This window comes from Theropithecus gelada, chromosome 5 (assembly GCF_003255815.1).
Source record: "Theropithecus gelada isolate Dixy chromosome 5, Tgel_1.0, whole genome shotgun sequence".
NCBI classification, from domain to species: Eukaryota; Metazoa; Chordata; class Mammalia; order Primates; family Cercopithecidae; genus Theropithecus; species Theropithecus gelada.
The window spans coordinates 135,589,767-135,607,901 of NC_037672.1; the positions used below are offsets into that span (position 1 = coordinate 135,589,767).

The 18,135-nt window shown below is 36.6% G+C and overlaps 1 long non-coding RNA gene across 1 annotated transcript in view; it reads left to right on the top strand.

Annotated features, from left to right (window-relative positions):
* The first annotated feature begins 233 nt into the window (after positions 1-233).
* LOC112625453 overlaps positions 234-18,135 on the top strand; it is a 113,292-nt gene continuing 95,390 nt past the window's right edge. The window contains exon 1 of the long non-coding RNA XR_003119598.1: positions 234-370. This is a non-coding gene — a long non-coding RNA (uncharacterized LOC112625453). The remainder of the gene's footprint in view (positions 371-18,135) is intronic.

An 18,135-nucleotide genomic window follows, 5' to 3' on the forward strand; every position in this document is an offset into this window, starting at 1 on the left:
CTTCCATTAATTCATTACTTTTAATTATTTGATCATAAGAAAGGAGAGTCTGGCTTTGTGGAAAAACACACAGTCAGTTTCATTAGAAAAGTGAGAGTCAGATGTTTTTAAAACAACAACAACAATATGCCCTGAATAGTAGAGAAACAGAAGAGCGATTGATCTACAAAGGCAACACTCAGATTGAGACCACAGTGAACCTGCAAAATAGAGGAGCCCCTGGGTGGGAGAGGATATAGCTGAAACTCTGGGAATGTAACATGCATGGTGTGCTCATCTGACAGACAGGGCAGTTTAGGGGAATGAGTCTCTGCAGCGTTGTAGTGAAGAGAGGATACAGGACGACTGTAGAACCACAGCTCAGCCAAGAGTAAGTGTAAATTTCTTGTTCTCTCTAAAGTCTCTCTTTTCTGTTAAATGCAAATAATAATGCATGCTTCATTCAGCAAGTTATTGTGAGGACTAAAGGAGACAGTATTTGAAATTACTATGTAACAGAAAATAAGGTACAGATAATCCTCAGTACAAGCCCAATAATGTGGGACTGCCAAGATGATTGTGCAAAGCAATCTTAATAATCAATGAGGAAACTAATGATTGGGCCTTGGCCTTTAAAAAGTTTTGCCAAAACATCAAAATCTTTCTTGCTGTCATTGACAAAGGTACAAGGAAATAAAAATAGTAAAACTAATTCCTAGTACAATATAACTTAAAACATGAGAAATGTTTAAAACTAAAGTGTTTTACTTTTCATAAAAACTTATCAAAAGTAGTTTAAACCATGTTTGCCCCCTTGTCATGTAACTGGCAATGTGGAGCACCATCTTTCTTTACGCACTGGTGAACTGTCGTACGCTTTTCTAAGTTCAGAATGCCTTCCGGCATTGTATTCTTTGTTCTTTCAGTGTCTTGAAACACCTCCAAGAGTTTTTTCTAATGTGAAAATGTTCTGCCAGCATTACTTCCTCTAGGACATCTTCATTCTGTTCATCACAACTACCTTTCTCATTTATGTTAAGTTCTCTTTCAGTAAATTTTCGTGGCCTCATACCCAGAAACTCAAATGACAGCAATGTCAATATTCCATTGTCAGCTGTCTTCTTATTGGATCTAATTTCACATCCAGCATTATTGCTTTTCATTTCTTTACTGTACTTTGGTCTCTTGCACAATTTCTTCTTTTAATCATCTGTTTTGTAAAATGTCACGTGAGTTTATGATTGGAAGATGTGGAGGCAACACAATTACATGCTTTGCTGGGTGGTAACTGAGTAACAGATGTGCAGTAGCCATACTGAGGTGATCCGTCACTGATCATGGTGTGCATCTGCTATTTATGTAGTGATTTCTGAACTGAAGTGCTATCAGTGAGGTTAGAACTTCATGAAATTGCAGTTAATATACCATGGTTAATGAAACGTGAACCATGTTATTGAGGGACTGGTGTTATTTAACTAAACCATGGTAACTGAAATTGATACATATGAATTAGCAAATCGAGAGCTGCCAGTATTTTAAATTTCATCCTTTAAATGTTCTTAATTTCTTTTTAATCAGCAAGACTTATGTTTTTATGCACACCATTGTGATGAGGATCCCAAGATTTTGATGGCTAAGCTGCCATTTGAGTAAGAGGTTCAGAAGTAGGCTTAGTTCCTAACCCCACTCTCTGCGTGATCCTCCTTCCCACACCATTCCAAACATATCAGTGTGGCACACACCCAGGCTGAGAACCACTGCTCTAAAGCCTTCCACATAATTGAAAGTTTAGTCACTCTAGCTTTGAATTTTTCTACTTAAAAAAAAAAATTATTAAGAAAGTTCTTAATTTAGAATTTTTGTGTCTTTGCTTTTAATTATTTCTTCTTATTTTGTTTTTGCTTATTTCATTTCCATTTGCTCATTTCATTGTAAAGAAATGGCTCTGAGAGAAATTTAAATTACCTTTGACTTTTCAGGCTGTGCCCCTAGATCTCACTACACCCCTTTTCCCTCTTTCCATCTCAAGAAACAAAATTAAGAATAAACATAAGGGGAGACAATGTGAGTGAGAAAGAACAGAAATATAGCCCCATGTAAATTAAAATGTCAAAAATAAAATAATCACATATTTTAAAAGGATTTTTCCATTAAACACAGGAATTAAATAAGAATTTATGATAGAGAACGAGGTTTTGGGAGACAAAAGCTTTCATGAAAATGTTTAGATTTATTTTTTAATATCAAGTATTGCAAATATTCTAAATACTAAATAATAGGGAAATGGCAGAAAAATATACTAACTAGGTGGAATATTACATACATTTAGTGACTGTAATTGTCAGTTTTAAATACATTGTAGCAAGAAGGAAAAATGCAAAAGATACAATGTGAAGTGAAAAAAGTAGGAAACAGAATACTTTCTCTGTAAGACAACAATGCAAGGGAGTTGATGCTTCTGCCCCTTTCCTCAGAGCAGGAATGCCATTGCTCTCTCCCTCCCAGCACAAGCAACAAGGTGATGCTCGGCCAATTCCTTAGAGTTACTGCTCAGAAGAAACACTTCAAGGAGAAATAGTAACTGGCATGGCAAGGTCCTGTTATCTTCAGGTTCCGGGCATTAATAGAATCAAAATAGTAGACAAAACCCATCCTGATGTTTAACTTAAGTTTAATAGTATGCTCCACTCTGAATTTCTAAGCCTACCCCCAACCACATCCCAAATTGTGTACCAGTGTGGCCCACTGCCAAAAAGAATATAATAATATTCCTAATAGTGGATCATAGTTATACCCAGAGGAATAGAAGGTCAATTTACCTGGAATTCCTTCTCCTCTTGTTGTGAAGCAAGTTCACTGTGTACTGGTCACCAACTTGTCTGAGTCCAGTGAGACAAAACACCTGTGCATACAACAAACTGCATGAAGAGACTTTTTACTACTTACAGATAGACAGCAAGGGACAACAGAAGCCTGTGACACCTTGTAAGCCAGTCTGCAAGTCTCAAGAAATTTGCCCAGGATAGATGGAGTGTCCTCAAAGACTCCTTAAAGAATTCCAGTCGCATCCTGGTGGTGTTCCAGCTGGCTTGAGACCAGAGAGGTTGTCTCTTCTGATAACTTTGCATCCTGAAATGGTGCAAACGAATGCATAAATAACTGATCTTTTGGTCTTTTGAAGGAATCTACTCCCCAGTGTGTTTCTAATTCTCTAGGGTAGAATGTTTAGAGGAGGACAAATAAACTGCCCTCTTGATAATATTAATCCTCTTTTATAACATATCTGGACATGTGTTACTTTTCTATTCTCCTTTTACCATGAGTGAGAAGAGAGAAGAATAAAAGGGATTCCAAAATATATGGACTGTGAAATACTGAAAGCTAAGGATTGGGAATTCATAGAAACTATTTCTCTGGATACTATTTTTCTTACAGCACAACTACATGACTGAAGACAGAGCTCATCTGGGTCAGTGTTTCAGAAAATGTTGCCAAGTTACTTCTTCAAATGCAGATTCCTGGACCTCAGTGTTAGAAGTGACAGTTGGGGTGAGATGGAGGAGAGGTGATATTGATAACCTGCATTTTTTTAAACTTTTATTTTAGTTTCAGGGGTACATGTGAGGGTTTGTTATATGGCTAAGCTCATGTTACAGGGTTTTGTTGTATAGATTATTTCATCACCCACATATTAAGCCTAGTACCCAATAGTTACTTTTTCTGCTCCTCTCCCTCCTCCTATCCTCCATGCTCAAGCAGACCTGTGTCTGTTGTTCCCTTCTTTATGTTCATGAGTTCTCATCATTTATCTATCACTTATAAGTGAGAACATGTATATTTGGTTTTCTGTTCCTCTGTTAGTTTGCTAAGGCAAATAGCTTCCAGCTCTATCCATGTTCCCACGAAAAACATTGTCTCGTTTTTTTGTTTGTTTGTTTGTTTTTATGACTGCATCATATTCCATGGTGTATATCTACCACATTTTCTTTATCCAATCTGTCACTGATGAGCATTTAGGTTGATTCTATATTTTTGCTATTGTGAATCGTGCTTAAACATTCGTGGCCAGGTGCAGTGGCTCACACCTGTAATCCCAGCACTTTGGGAGGCCAAGGTGGGTGGATCACGAAGTCGAGAAATCTAGAGCATCCTGGCCAACATGGTGAAATCCCGTCTCTACAAAAAATACAAAAGTTATCTTGGCATGGTGATGCGTGCCTGTAGTCCCAGCTACTCGGGAGGCTGAGGCAGGTGAATTGCTTGAATCCAGGAAGTGGAGGTTGCAGTGAGCCAAGATGGTGCCATTGCACTCCAGCCTGGTGATGAAGCAAGACTATGTCTCAAAAAGAAAAAAAAAAGCAAACAAAAACATTTGTGTGCATGTGTCTTTATGGTAGAATGATTTTAGCTCTTTGAGGAATCATCATACTGCTTTCCACAATGGTTACACTAACTTACATTCCTACCAACAGTGTGTAAGTGTTTCCTTTTCTCTGTAACCTTGTCAGCAACAGTTACTTTGACATTTTCTCAACAGCCATTTTGACCTGTGTGAAGTGGTTTTGATTTGCATTTCTCTAATGATCAGTGATATTGAGCCTTTTTTCAAAGCTTGTTGACCACACGTATATCTTTTAAAAAAAAAAGTGTCTGTTCATGTCCTTTGCCCACTTTTTTTTTTTTTTTTTTTGGAGACGGAGTCTCACTCTGTCACCCAGGCTGGAGTGCAGTGGCCTGATCTCTGCTCACTGCAACCTCCACTTCCCAGGTTCATGCCATTCTCCTGCCTCAGCCTCCTGAGTAGCTGGGACTACAGGTGCCCGCCACCAAGCCCAGCTAACTTTTTTTTTTTTTTTTAAATAGGGACGGGGTTTTACCATGTTAGCTAGGATGATCTCAATCTCCTGACCTCATGATCCGCCTGCCTCGGCCTCCCAAAGTGCTGGGTTTACAAGCGTGAGCCACTATGCCCAGCCCCTTTGCCCGCTTTTTAACGGGGTTGTTTGTTTTCCTTTGGTAAATTTGTCTTAGTTCCTTATAGATGCTGGATATTAGACCTTTGTCAGATGCATAGTTTGCAAGTATTTTCTTCCCATTCTGTAGGCTGTCTGTTTATTAACAGTTTCTCTTCCTGTGCAGAAGCTCTTAAATTCAATTAAATCCCATTTTTAAATTTTTGCTTTTGTTGGGATTGCTTTTGGTGCCTTTGTCATGAAATTTTTGCCCATGCTTGTGTCCTGATTGGTATTGCTTAGATAAGAACATCTAGAAGAAACTATAAGAAACCCCTAGAAGACACTAGGGTTTTTAGAGTTTTGAGTTTTACATTTAAGTCTTTAATACATCTTGAGTGAATTTTTGCATATGGTTTAAGGATGGGATCCAGTTTCAATTTTCTGCATATGGCTAGCCAGTTATCCCAGCACCATTTATTGAATATAGAGTCTTTTCTCCATTGCTTGTTTTTGTCAGCTTTGTTGAAGATCAGATGTCTGTAGATCTGTGGCTTTGTTTTGGGGCTCTCTATTCTGTTCCATTGGTTTATGTGCCTGTTTTTGTACCAGTATCATGCTGTTCTGGTTACTGTAGCCCTGTAGTATACTTTGAAGTCAGGTAGTGTGATGCATCCAGCTTTGTTCTTCTTGCTTAGGATTGCATTGGTTATTTGGGTTCTTTTTTGGTTTCATATGAATTAAAATTTTTTTTCTAGTTCTCTGAAGAATGTTGTTGGTAGTTTGATAAGAATAGTATTGAATCTATAAATGCTTTGGGCAGTATGGCCATTTTAAGGATATTGATTCTTCCTATCCATGAGCACAGGATGTTTTTCCATTTGTTTGTGTCTTCTCTGATTTATTTGACAGTGTTTTGTAATTCTAATTGTAGAGATCTTTTACTTCCGTGGTTATCTGTAGTCCTAGGTATTTTATTCTTTTTGTGGCAGTTGTCAGTTGTGAATGGGATTGCCTTCCTGAATTAGTTCTCAGCTTGGCTGTTGTTGGTGTATAAGAATGCTAGTGATTTTAGTACATTGATTTTGTGTCATGAAACTTTGGTGAAATGGTTTATCAGCTGAAGATTATGGAGTTTTCTAGATATAGCATCATGTCATCTACTAACAGGGATAGTTTGACTTCCTCTCTTATTTGGATGCACTTTATTTCTTTCTCTTACCTAATTGCTCTAGTTAAGACTTCCAATACGATGTTGAATAGAAGTGGTGAGAGAGGGCATCCTTGTCTTGCATCAGAGAACCTGCTGTTTTTTATTCAGTGTTTAAAAAAACTTTTTATTGTAAAATCTAACAGATATAGAAGACTATATAAAATAAACCAAATACCCTTGTAACCACAGCTAGGTTTAAAAAATATATTTTTTCCATCCATCTATCCTAACCACAGTCCCTTCCCTCTTTTCAACAGTAATCACAGTCCTGATCTTTATGGTAATCACGTCTTTATTTTCTTTGTAATTTTATCACCCAAATGTTCATGCCTAAGCACTAATTTAGTTATGCTTCATACTCCTTTTTCTAGAACAGGAGTGTTTTGTTTTTAATTGTTCCTCCTTTTGTTTATTTCTTTTTTTTTTTTTTTCAATGTGTTTTTGGGAACACGTGGTATTTGGTTACATGACTAGGTTCTTTAGTGGTGATTTGTAAGATTATGGTACAACCATCACTCAGGCAGTGTACACTGTACCCAATATGTAGTCTTTTATCTCTCACCCCCTCCCACCCTTTCCCCCAAGTCCCCAAAGTCCATTGTATCATTCTTATGCCTTTGCATACCCCCATAGCTTAGCTCCCACTTGTAAGTGAGAACATATGATGCTTGGTTTTCCATTCCTGAGTTACTTCACTTAGAATAATGGTCTTCAGTTCCAACCAGGTTGCTTCAAATGCCATTATTTCATTTATTTTTATGGCTGAATAGTATCTCATGGAGTGTGTGTGTGTATATATATATATCATAACTTCTTTATTTACTCTTTGAATGATGGGCATTGGGCTGAAAGAACTTACATTTTTAACAACTTATTTAGGTGATCTTCAGGAACTCTAAACTGTGGGAATCACTGCTAGCCTAACTCTGTATACACCTAAGGAGCAAGATCTATAGCCTCTGATGTATCACATTTTATTTCCATAAGCCTTCAAAATTGATCAAGGGTGATGAAGATGGCATTATTTATCTCAATTATGTATTTTCATTCTCCTTCCTAAAAGAAAATTATATGCATCTATCTGTTAGCATGTGACTTGAAATGCTTGTCTTTGTGAATACTCCATGGTCTGAGGAGGTCATTTATATCACACTTGGCCATGTAACTTACTATGGCCAATGCAGTATGAGTAAAAGTGCTATCTGCCACCTCTGGGTAGATGCTTCAAGAGCCATCCCATGGCTCTGTCACTGTTCTTTCCCTTTGCCACAAGACCAAGATAAGGCTCTTTCCTTTAGTCTCAATCACCAAATAAGGAAGATATGTGAGGCAGACCCACAGCTCTCCTAGAACCTACATTGACAGAGTAGGAAATAAACTGTTATTGTTGTAAAGCACTGAGACCTTGAACTTGTTTTTCTTTTTTAATGGAGCATAACATAAAGAAAGATTTCCAATCCATGGAGATGAAATAGTTTTTAAAATTTTCTTTCCTATGACAAATATATGGCCACATAAAAGCAAAAAGTAGCTTGTGCTGCCTCTAAGGTGGTGCAGTAAGTGCACCCATGAATGCCTAATGAAAGTACAGTCCTAATGTGTATACTAGCTACATACTAGTTTCATCCTGCCTTAGCACTCCCATCCTGCATTGTCTCAAGGACAGCAATAGAGCTTTAATCTGTCTTCAAAACAATGGAAGGATGGATTATTTGCCCTGCCTTCCTCCTATACATATATACAGTTTGGGCAAGAGGAATACCACCAGGCAAATTTTTTTCAAATCTATCTAATTTCTTCAAGACTTCTCCTGTTTGTTTTTCTAAAATCACTTTCTCTCCTTCCATGGCAACAGGACAAGACAAAACGGTTCTCTTTTAATATTCAAGAGCTGTTGCTCTCAGACAATGTAGTGCTGTTCAGCAGAAAAGCCCTATTCAGCATATTAAAAATCCCATTAACTCTTCCCTTCTCATCACTTGTGAATTACAGATACCCTGGTCAATGCCCTTGTCAGATACTGATTTCACCTCGTTTTAAACACATATCAGAATAAAAAACAAAGTATATGGCTATTTCTATCTACTCATGTCTCACTATAAATAAATGAAATGGCAGGGTTCTGAAGTTGATACATAACATTAACTTGATAAATACTATTTGAATCTGCAGACTTACACGTGGAAAGGAATTTTCAGAAGCTACCTTTCTTTAACTCCCAGTCATCTAGATTAATGAAAATATTTTGCAGTTAAAAAAAAAATCGAAAAGATACTGGAAGCAAGTTTAATATGCTGAAAATATACATACAAGTCTACTCTATACATGGGTGACAAGTAAGTCACATAGAATTATATTAAAGCAATTATCACGTGTCATTTGTGCTTCTTGATTAGTCCAGAGTCCCTATATAGTACAAAAGCAAATGTCTTTGTTTGATGATAAAAAGCGAATAATTCCTCCAGGTATAACTGGAAACATGTCATTTGACACAATATGCTTTAAAATGGTATCTGGCTTCCTTCAAAACCCAAAAGTTTATCAAATATAATTTTGCAAGTGTGCTTCCAGGAGCTAACATAAACCAAATATAATTTTGAAAGTGTGCTTACAGGAGCTAACATAAACCTTAGTTTCCAATATTTTGTTTCAAATGTAAGGAAAAGATGCTTCCATATGGAATAGAGCCATTTAGGAGCCACAATCAATCACTGAAGATAATCAAATGTCCCTGAGCTTCATGACCTGGGCTAACTGAGTTAGAGGTAATGATATTTGAATTTCCTCTTGTTGCCTGATTTAGAAGCCCATGATGCTGCTGAGATATTTATATTTAACTCTTAACAGGATTCCAGTGTGGTCCAGAAGCTTCTGAGACTGATGAAGTTGGGGAAAAAAAAAAAAAGAGTGCTCTAAACTCCACTAGGACTACATCCAAGGGGACAATTCTCAGGCCAAGATAACTAGTGGAAACCTGGCAAATTATTTATAGAGTTTTTCCTCTTCCTTTCTTAACTACAAGAATTCAAGACATTCCAAGACGTTTAGGAGCAGTTTACTTGGTCCCACACTTCCTGGAATACCTCAGAGGACCCCGGGATTCTTTTATAACCCCAGGGAACATCCACATTTCTATAATATGAAAAAAATACACGTACACTGATTATGGGCTAGACTGTGTGCCTATCAGACTTATATACAACAGACACTTGGATACATCCAGAATCCTTAAAGTCTGGGGGTGCAAAATATGAGGCTTCATTCATCAACTGGCATTTACAACCACAGGCATTGCCACCCCACCACATTTATTATCACTTTGACGGGGACATGTATGCCCTCCATTTCTCGGGTATTCTTTTCCTTCTCTTACACCTTCTTCTTATATCAGTTTCTTCCCCATCACACTTCCAAAATATATGACCATAATAAGAATGCCATCTAGACTGCTTAGGGCATTTGTTCATTAAAAAGCCAACTCTCAGCTGAATGAAGAGCCAAAGATCATTAGAGGTGACAGAGCATGGAATTTTTGAAATGAGTGCCTCCCATAAGGCCTCAAATATCACCTTGGCCGTTTATGACTCTCTTGGTGTGTATTTTATACACCATTTATTTAAAACAGCTTTGAGAGAAGGTCATTCAGGTATTTGGATGTGGGTTAACATCTAAAATGAACCACGGTTTATTATTCTTATTGTCCACTTACTAAGGATAGTATAGTAGATGGTTGAAGCCTATGGCCTCATTTAAGAAAGTGCAAAAACAGCACTTTTCCTCTGTTCATATTAGAATGAATATCTTGATATTTAAGGCCCTAACCCTTTAGGAGTGAGTGGTAATTTTGTGCATATAGTATATCTGCACTTCATCCTTCTAACTCTCGAGCATAATATTCTAACTCAGGCAGAGAAGAGCTGTGGCAAAGGGATGTTAGTGTCGGCAGCAATGTTCCCTTTAAATGAATTGGATCTATAAGACAATCTTATCAAGCTTGTCCTAGCACAAGTGGCAGCTTTATGTTTAAGAACAAGAGGAGGTAGTGAAGGATATCGTGATGCATCATAAACCTGCAGGATTTTTACAAGCCAAGATAGATGTTGAGATAATGAGAACAGATTCACTTGTCAGAGGCTCTGATGTCAAAACTGGAGTCTTCCATTATTTTCAAAAAGAATACTTTTTAATACATTCACAACACAAAAGCATGCAACAGCAATTGATGATACACAGAAATATATGTGGTTAATATCAAAAAGCATCTACCTCTGATTGTCCATAGTGCCTGTGGGTGATATGATAGTTACTTTAAACATTATATATTTTTGAATGTTAACTTTTGCAAGTCCATCTTGTTTGCTCTCATTAGTCTGGAACTACTTGAAGGGCCATTCTACAAAAAGCAATTCATTTCAGACTCTAAGCAGGATTTTTATGAAACTTCCACACAAGTGGGAACTGAAGAAATGTAGTCACCATAAGGCAAAAGATGAAGCTCCATCATTAAAATATCTTTGAGAGGAACTGAGAAGACTCACATGGGTAAGGCTCAGAATGTAAAGAGGTTAATGCTAAAATGCCCCCAGAGTACAGTGTGAAACTGTTAATGTCCTATGAATTTGTTAACCTAGAAAAAGAATGTGTTGTGAATCTGAAAGTGTGGTCATGTTACAGAAGCGTTGAGAGAATTCAGGAATGAGAGCATTGTGAGAGCCCTCACCAAGGGCCATCTGATTTCTTTCTGTGATGCTCTCTAAGTAAAGCATAGAAATAGGCATGATGTAGAATACTTCTGCTTTAAGAGACCAAGACTGAATATCCTAAACAAGGACCAAATAACGTATCTTGGATTCTGAAAAGGAAGTAGGGGCAGAGGGCATTGTAGTCAGAACGCCACTAGAAAAAGAAATGACTTAACTATTTGTTGCTTACTGATAAACAAAATTATTGGACATTTAGGAAAGAAGTTATTCAGTATCAGGGATCAAAAAGAATTTGGAAGGTTCGAACGGGCTTAAGAAATGAAAATAGAGGAAGATGTATGAATAGCTTGGGTCAGTATATAAACCAGTGATGTAGGCATATGGTGAACACCATTTTTTAGCTTGATGAGAAAACTTAGTAGAATTTTATTTAAAAATGTAAAGGATGTCAAGCACTAGGTCCTATTATTTCCCTCAAGATCAGTACCCCCAGCTGCTCCAAATGGAGCAGCAAAGTGAAATTAGCCAATTCCCTTGAAAGGCTGTAGTGGTTCAGCTTCAGGAGGCTTGTTAATTTTCCTTCTCCAAGGGTTCCAAGTGAGGTCTGAGAGCAGAGCAGGGAGGCAGAGTGAAAAGAGGAATTAATAAGCTTTCTGAAGTATTGCTACCCCTACTTCTTTCAAGGGAATTAGTTAATTTCACTTTGTAACTCCATTCAGATCAGCTCAAGTTTGAGAAAAGCTCCAATTAAATAGAGGGAGAGGGGAGACAAAGGCAACTGGTAGGAAAGAGAGGGAATGGACAGAATTTAAATCAGTGACCCCAATCCAAAGCATTGCCCCAAATACTCAAAGTACTTTACAAATAAATATTACAAATATTTATGAAAGATCTGGACAGGACATAAAAAGTTTTCATTTTTATTAATTGTATTCTTCCTTCGAATCTTGGTAAAACTTCTGAAATACAAATATTCACCTGAATCACAGGGTTCACAGCAATATCTTTGTATCTGATCCATATAACATTCTCTCACTTTCTTCACACCTGGATGGTATGAATGTCTCTACCCATTTCTGATATGAAATAACATTATCAAGTGTTTTAAAATTGAAAACAAGAAATAAACACATAGAGGGGACTTCTCTTAAGCACTGCCTTGAATTATAAAAAGGGGAAAAATGACAAAAGAATGAAAGAAACTAATAGAAAAAAATAAAGAGATGATAAGTAGAAGAGGCTAAAAGGGAAGATATACATGAAAATAGTAAGCGCATATAAATTTCCTATGGACAGGAAGTATCATATGTTAAAGGTATTACAAAGGGCTTAAGTCAATACATTCATTCAAATTATAATATATAGGTAATGGACAAATTGTCCCGAAGAAACCCTCAAACACATAAAAATCACTGAAATAAATAATGTAATATAGCCCTTAACCTAGTGTAAATAAGTGTTCTATAAACTACTAGTATTTTAAAATTATTTTTCCATTATCTGTAGAACACTTCTGTTCATGCTTCTCTAGAATATTTAAGAGCCTTTGTCAACCTTTGACAAACTGGACTGACATGAACCAATAATATTAAAACATTAAGGATATACAGATTAGTCTTTTGATAGGCAGCATGATTAAATAGAAAAAGCACAGTTTTGGTGCCAGGTCACAAATAAAATTTATGTTTATTATTTTCTAGACAGACTCCATATGTGGCCTTGGGCAAATTCCTAGGCCATTCTAAGAAAGAAATGTCAACCTTCTTTCAGAAAATGAGGATAATAAGATCTGCTGTGTAAGACTAGGGGGCTAGGGGACGTGTATGTAAGGCACCTAAGACGGTACATATGCAGTGCTCAACAAACGATAGCTAGTATTATCGTTACTAAAAGTTAAATATGAGTAAGGCTAGAGTTGAAAAGCAATGTAAGAGCTCATCTTATCAGCAGACTCCCAAACTAGTTTTGCATCAATATAACTGCTATAAAACTTAACAAAAATAGAGATTTGAAGACCTCACTTCAAATGTGTTAGATCAGAATTTCTGTGAATGCTGTCCAGAAATCTATTTCCAAGTCACCATATTATTTTTATTAATAATACTTAGATGGGTTAGATCACTTGCCAATATCTCACAGTGTCCATGCAAAAACTAGAACCCTAGGCTTCCTTTGTCTCCATTTGAGCTTGCCTATTATATCACTGTATTTCTACAATCAACTACAATCTTGTACTCATGGTGTCCTTAGAAGTCTAATTATTATTATTAACCATTTTGTTGTCTGATTTTGTACAGTTGGTATATCTCACTATGTTTTTTTTCCCCCAAACTCCAGACTCCTCCTGGCAGACATTAACCAAGCACATATTTTGCCCACTTTCTGTGGATTCTTCCTGTTACTTTGCCACTATTTTGTTTACAAACACAGAGCTGAATCAAGAATTCCTATATAGTAGCTTCACTGAAAGCACATAAAAACAATATTTAACCTAAATACAAACTTGTGCTTCTAAACAAGATAGAGTAGCAGGGACCAGATTTACCTTCCTACCTGAAACAACTGAAAATCTGGACCAAATATAGAAAACAACAGTGCTTAAGACATTGGCCCTCAGGCAACAAAGGACAGTGATCGCTAGAATGTGGGAAACAATGCCTCCCATGCTCCAGCTCACTTTCTAAAGTGAATTCCCAGGCCATAGTGTAGGAAGAGAAAAGATTGACAGAACTAATAAAGGTTCAAATCTTACAATGTATTGTTTCTGGCCACAATGAAATTAAATTCAAAATCAACAACAGAAAGATCCCTAGAAAATCCCCAAATATTTGGAAACTGAATAACCCTCTACTAAATGACCTATTGGTCAAAAAAGAAATCAGAGTAAAATTAGAAAGTATTTTTTAATAAATGAAAATGAAAATATACATATCAAAAATTGTCTAATATGGCCAAAGTAATATATGAGGGACACTTATAGCATGAATATGCCTGCATTACAAAAGAAGAAAGGTCTTAGATTTCACCTTAAAAAAAAGAAAATTAAGTACTTCAATATAGAAAAGGAAATAACAAAGATCAGGGTGCAAATTAATAAAATAGTAAACAAAGAAACAACGAAGAACATAAATCATGAAAACCAAAATGTGGTTATTATTGATGAATAAAATCAATAAACTAACCATACTGATCAGAAAAAAAAGAGAAAACACGTAAGTTACTAATATCTGAAATGAGAGAGGTGATGTCATTACAGATTGTGCAGATATTAAAACAATTATAAAGGGATATTATTAATAACTTTATGGTAATAAATTTGATGACAGACAAAAATGGACACTTTCCTTGAGAAACAAACAACACTTACTGAAGAAGAAATGGCTTGCATAGTCTCATATACTTTAGTATATAGCCTCATATATACTAAAGAAATGAAAACTGAAATTTAAAAAACCTTCTCACAGAGAGAAGTGCTATGTATTTGGGGATGGGGAGGAGATTACAAAGGGAGAAAATTTTTGGAAATTAATGGCTATGTTTATTATTGTGATGATGGTTTCAAAGATGACTGTCTATGTCAAGACTTATCAAATTGTATGTTTTTAATATGTGCTGTTAATTGCATTTCAATAATGCTGATTTAAAATGTGATGAAAAAATACTTATTGTATTTAAAAAGCCCGTGATAGTTGGTAGTTCGTATTCACTCAAGAGGACTCCAAAAATCAGAAACATACAATTCCAATCTTAGAAAATAATCACAAAAAGAACCTTAAACTTGAAAGTGAGAATCCCTCAAGTTTGACGACATTGTAGATCTTCTAGAAGTGTTTTTTTTCCTTTCTTTGATGAAAGGTGATTATTTGAATTTCTAATAAAAAAACAACATTTTCAAAGATAGTGTGTTTCCTAATGGTGAGGAGAAAATACCTAAAATCACTATCACTGAAATCAGAGAGGAATAATATCTCCATGTCAAAGTGTGTGCAAGTCTGTCTACACCTCTTTCAGCTATTCATCACCAGTATCTGTGCACTTCATAGGCCTCTCATGAGAACAGAATAAAATAATATCTAAAAGGAGCTCTTTGTATAAAATGTTTAGTGTTTCTAATACTTAGAATGAACAAGACTCATGAGGTGGAATGGAAAATAATTTTATTCATTTATCAATCTGCCTTTACATATCAATTCACAGCTGATTATTCCACCCTTCACTGCCTCCCACATAACCAGTTTATATGGAATCTAGGGAAGGTCCCATGATTTTTCTGGTCAAACTCAAAAAATTAAGAAGTCTTCACTCTCCCAAGCTGTTCTGGGACGTTGAATATGTTCTGCCCAATGTAATACCAACCCTGGATGTAATTCAGTGTTAAAGCTTCGCTCCTGATTAACTTTGACCACCTACAGTGGGAGAAGAGAGAAGGAATGATTGCCTTCTTCCCTTTTATCCTCTTTGTGCTTCAGCATCTCCTTCTTCAGCTTGCTACTGCGGATTTGTTACCTCTCCAGGATCTAAACAGGAGGTAAAGTATATAAAAAGGCAGGAGAGTTTTTACTTAGGCCCTGATATGGTTGTGTTGAGATTTAAAGCAGATCCTTTCTCTTATGAAAATACTCATGGGTTCTTGGGAAACCCTCATCACAGAAAATCATGAAAATCTTTTTATTTACATTTTTGTTTTATTATACTTGAAGTTCTGGGAAAATCATGAAAATCTTTAACTAGCAGGCCTCAGTGGAAGCACTCCCTAGAGCATTACTCAGAACTCTTCTCTTCTTGGGTATACTTTCAACATCTTTTTGTTGAGTTTTCCTTGCACCACCAAGTAGTCCATTTGAACGAGATCTGAAATGACCCTGGAGCACTCTTTCTTTCTCTCATATGTCTCACAACCTGACCAAGGAAAACTGCCTATATTTTGTATCACTTGGAGCCTAACTACATTCTGTATTACTTTCCTAGGGCTGCTGTAACAAAGTAGCACAATCTGGGAGGCTTCAAACAAGGGAAAGTTATTTATTGTCTCATGGTTCTGGAGGTTGGTAATCCAAAATCAAGAGGATGTCAGGGCCATGCTCCCTCTGAAACCCGTAGGGGAAAATCTTTGCCTCCCCTAGCTTCTGGTGCTTGCCAGCCTTCCTTGCCTTACAGGTGCATCATGCCAACCTCTGCCTCTGCCATCACGTGTCCATTTTCTTCCTATGTGTCTTTGTTTCTCATCTTGAATCTCATAATTTCACCCATCACATAGGCTGACCAACCCAATGGCAGCCCTGTGCTCTACTGCCACTGGATCCTCAAGCTGATACATGGAGGCACTATTCCTCTCTGACTTCAGTTATTTTTTTATTAGAAATTCAAATAATCACCTTTCACCCAAGAAAGGAAAAGAACACTTCTAGAAGATCTACAATATCATTAAACTTGAGGGATTTTCACTTTCTGGTTTAAGGCTCTTTTCGTGATCATTTTCCAAGATTGGAATTGTGTGTTTCCAATTATTAATTTCTGGTCTTCTTGAGTGACTAAAGACTAAGTACTACAGGCTTTTAAAACGCAATAAGCATTTTTTTAATCACATTTTTAATCAGTTTTATTGAAATACAATTAACAGCATCTCCTTTTGGAACATGGGTATTGTTAGCATCTATTATATTAGGGCCTCAAGACTGAAGCTGAAATAGCTCCATATTTATTTACATACATAATTGTGAGGGTAGAATAACAATATTTCTGTTAAAGCAAATGCATACCAACCACATCTATAATCAGAAATTTGATTCTTAAAGATTAAAAAAAGAAGCATACATTGTGCAGAGAAGTGTCTATCTTCTCTGTTGTTTTCTTGGTGAGGGAAGCCAGATGAGTTTGATTACAAGTAATATGCTATTATTGGCTCATTAATACAGAGTGTGACCATGAGTAATAAACCCAAAAGCATAATCACTGAAATCAATAAATCATTCAGAAAACTAAAATTAGGCTGTAGTATAAATAGCTATCTCTCCAAATAACTTTTGGAGATAAATAATAAAAATGGTTAATTTGATATCTTTCTTTCTTTTTCTTTTTTTTGTGACGGAGTCTCTCTCTGTCACCCAGGCTGGAGTGCAGTGGTGCGATCTCGGCACTGCAAGCTCCGCCTCCCGGGTTCATGCCATTCTCCTGCCTCAGCCTCCCAAGTAGCTGGGACTAGAGTCGCCCGCCACCACACCCGGCTAATTTTTTGTATTTTTAGTAGAGACATGGTTTCACCGTGTTAGCCAGGATGGTCTCGATCTCCTGACCTCATGATCTACCTGCCTCGGCCTCCCAAAGTGCTGGGATTACAGGCTTGAGCCACCACACCCGGCCAATTTGATATCTTTCACCAAATTGGTTTGCAGGTGAATGCAGATGAGAATCAAATGGCCAAAAACCAGCATAAAATAGCAAACATGGAAGGCTAAAAAACTTAAAGAATAGGGGCAATAAAAAATGCAATAATTGTGTTAAGAAATATTGAATACATTTAAAATGATAAAAAGTAAAAAGGAGAAAGTAGTTTTACTGCACATGACTCATGCAGACAACTAACTTTCTTAGCACCTATTTCTTACAGGAAAATAATTAGCTGCACACATAAAAACTAAGATTAAATGAGAACAATTTGCAATCATTCTTGAGATGTGGAATGTTCATGATCACATCCCTGTAACATGCACTACCACCCACTGCATAGCTTATGGCCCCATTGATCATAATTTCCATCCATTACATGCCAAGAGCTATATGAACTCAAGAGAGAGGAATAATAGCTACTTTATCCTTTTTAAATTTCATCAGATAACACGTTTTCCTTTTCCTGCCAATATGCTAATATAACTTTGAGTTTATGTAATTGCATATGTCCAAACTATTGAGTCAAAAAAGCTATTTTGTACTATTTAAAATATTCTAAATACATGTACAATAGCACTCCTCCTCAATCTCAACCCCTCCAGTTACATGCTAGACTTAAACTGATTCCCTAATGTATGCTTTATTCAACCATATCAGCTCACATTATTCCCTACTTAGTACTTCCCTGCAATTCAGACCTGCATCAGTGACTTCCTGTGACACCTATGTGGTTAGAATTACAAAGGGTTTTGGGGAAAACCCAGCTGTGACATTCTCCTTCTTTATTTCACCCCAGTCAAACGTTTGGCTCTTGGAGACCTTCCATTCTCACTTAGAATCTGTTACCAACAGGTTCTATTTAGTTTCCATTTTATGAATAAAAATTTTCAAACTTTGATCT